Source organism: Dipodomys ordii, unplaced genomic scaffold, assembly GCF_000151885.1.
Source record: "Dipodomys ordii isolate 6190 unplaced genomic scaffold, Dord_2.0 Scaffold117, whole genome shotgun sequence".
NCBI classification, from domain to species: domain Eukaryota; kingdom Metazoa; phylum Chordata; class Mammalia; order Rodentia; family Heteromyidae; genus Dipodomys; species Dipodomys ordii.
This window is the reverse complement of record NW_012267333.1, coordinates 726,937-730,303: the sequence shown is the minus strand read 5'-3', so window position 1 is coordinate 730,303 and position 3,367 is coordinate 726,937.

Genomic DNA, 3,367 nt, shown 5'->3' with positions numbered 1-3,367 from the left:
GGCTTTTTCTGTTTATGTGGTACTGAGGAATTGAACCCAGGGCTTCATGCATGCTAGGCAAGCACTCTACCACTAAGCCACATTCCCAGACATTTTTCTAACTTAAAGTATATGCATTTATCCTCGGAGGTCAATTTTGACATACTTGTGGTGCTGCTATTATTATTTGTCAATGCTGCTCTCTATGTATTAATTGGTGATTAGAAAACCATTGATTTTATTGGACTGATTTTGTATTCACTTATGTTAATTAAAGTTTTATCTTTTGCTATATTTTATATTTTTGTATTTTATACTCTTTATAATTTATACTTTTATAATATATTATATTTTTTGGTCACTTATTTTAATATAGTTACCACCCGATCCAGTGTAAATGGTGACTTTTTTGTCACTCATTCTGAATGCTTAACTGTTAGACTTCACTTATTCTTTGTGGGTTTGTGGTGGGGCTGGGGGTGTACACACACACTCTACCTCTACTGGAGCTTGAACTCAGGGAGTTCAATATGAATATGAACTTTCATATTCTCTCTTGACTTGTTAGCACATGGCCTGGTGCCACTTCTCCAGTCCAGCCTTTTGCTGGCTACCTGGAGATGGAGTTTCCAGTATCTTTATGTACAGGTTGGCCTAAAATTTGATCCTCTGTATCTCAAACTCTTAAAGAACTAGGATTTCTACTGAAAATCCCATGTACTAAAAGAGAGTGGGAAGAGAGGTGCCCAGGCCTGGAGCCACAGTTTAACACAGAGGCAGTTCTACAATTGGGAGGTTTACAGCAAGGCTGCTAAGTCTACCTATGATATTAGATGGTGTGGCGATTCATAAAAGCTAATGATTACAATGGATTTGATTAGCCCCTTAAATGAAAGGACAATTCAAAAAGAAAATTCCTTCCTGGAAACAAGATATAAAATCAAAGGTGGTACACAATGTCAAAAATTCTAAGGCAGTGTCAACTAAAAGACTCCTGATCCATTTCAACCATCTTTTTTTTTCATTTTTCTGAATGTCTACACAAGGTCTTCTGGAAGTCATCGACAATTTCTGTCCGCCTGAGTGCCCTTTCTCTCCTCAACTAATTGTGAAAAATCTGTATTAAACTGTCCTATTGTATGTGTATGAAACATATATATATGTAACTTTTGTATATATATTATTACATATATAGTATGTTTATATAGTATACATATAGTGTAGGTATATACATACTGTATGCTATATGTATGCTATATAACAGGTATATACATAATAGATGCCCTATAAACTATACATAATAGATATACTATATAGCATGTGTGTATATATTACATGTATCTTCATTAACTCAATGAAATCATCTTACTGGTTAATCAATTTATAGGAAGAGACTGAGAGCCATGTATTTAATTTAAATGCTTTCCATAAATTTTAAAGTCCTTCTGCCATCCCTGTCCAAATCAATGGTTTAATGTCAGTTCTTTTTAGGGCCTCACACAAAAGCTTTGTTATCAGCCCAGTAGTAGGAATCGGCATATGGCAAAGACCCAATCATTTTAAAGACCCTTGCTGTTGTCTCTTGTCTCGGGATATGTAAGTTTGTTTATTTTTTTTGGGGGGGGGTCCGGTCGTGGGGCCTGAACTCTGGGCCTGGGCGCTGTCCCTCAGCTCTTCAGCTCAAGGCTAGCGCTCTACCACTGAGCCACTTTCCCAGTGGGATATGTAAGTTTAAAACAGTATGTTTGCAGTCAGGCATGAGATTTGATTCCCTTATGCATTCTGAAGAAGACCTAGCTAGGTTACCCATTTGCTACAAGTCTAGGTCATTTTGGATAACATCTTATAGCCACATCAGGCAAGATAATCAGCACTGCCATGGAGTTGATATGGTGGTGTTCAGTGTTAGCAATGGCCACAAGGAGGCCATTCATATATCGTAACAAGATGTCTTAATTTAATTGTAAATCCTGTAAGACTTGGATAGGCAAGTTTTGAAATCTTTGTGTCAAGACTGCCCAAAAAGAGTTGGAGCTGTGGTTCACGTGGCAGAATACCAGCTGTAAGCTCCAGGGACAACATCCAGGCCCTGAGTTCAAGCCTCAGTACCAGAGGCCCCCCATACACACATACACACAAAGACTGTCCAACAATATTACATAGTTCCCTGAGCAAAGGCATCTTGTCATTTAATTGTCTGTAGCATGATTGCCATCATCCAGTTGTGACAACGGGAATGGGAGGAGTAGAGAGTAAATTTGTCTTTGCTGAGACTCACTGCTCTTGCAGTTGAAAGACTTGGTACCAGCTCCCTTTTCCATCTGTCTAAGAACAAAGACTCACAACTGTGAGATGCTTGTGGTTCACAGAAAAAGGTGGGCAACTGAAGTGCAAGAATAGGGCTGGGAAGGTGGCTCAGTGGTAGAGCGCTTGCCTTGCATGCATGAGGCCCTGGGTTCGATTCCTCAGCACCACATAAGCAAAAAGAAAAAAGCTGGAAGTGACGCTTTGGCTCAAGTGGTAGAGCACTAACCTTGAGCTGAAGAGCTCAGGGACACCGCCCAGACCCAGAGTTCAGGCCCATGACCAGACACCCCCCCAAAAAAAAGAAAGCTAGTAATTGAAGTGCAAGAACAGTCCTAACTCACTGGAGGAGATATTGTTGTAAGTGCCCAATTAATTAAATGCTTGACCAGAGATAACCTGCAAATGCCACATAAGGAGATCATGGATTTAGAAAAATTGCCAAGAAGAATTAGTCAGAGTCTGGCACCTGCCCTTGGCTCTGTTTCCAATTCTACCTTCCGATCTTTGGTCATTAGATACAGCCGAGTTCACTGAGTCATAGTCAATGTTACTTCCTCCTTCCTTCCTGATTCCAAACCCTCCAAACAAGAAAGTGTAAGGGATTGTTAGTGCCCCAGGCATACAGATATCTAGATTAGATTGGATGACCCCTGCCTTTACCAAGGATTATTTGACCAAGCACTGCTTTCTGAACAGGGCCAGTAAGAAAAAGAAGAAATTAACTTAGTGCCTTCTTATATGGTATTTTTTAAATGTTTTCTTTGTCTAAAGTTAGTATTGTGCTTAAATACAAGTTTGAGATCATGTAAATGGACAGGTAGAAACTCACCACAGGATGTTTTGTGCTTGTCTACTTTCCACTTACAAAATTTTTCATATTTTGCTACTCTAAAAATACTGTTTGATGCCCATGTAATTGTAACCCCTCTATATGGTATTTTCACAATTAAAAAAAATACTGTTGAGCCGGGCGCTGGTGGTTCACACCTGTAATCCTAGCTACTTAGGAGGCTGAGATCTGAGGATCGCGGTTCAAAGCCAGCCCGGGCAGGAGAGACCGTGAGACTCCTATCTCCAATAA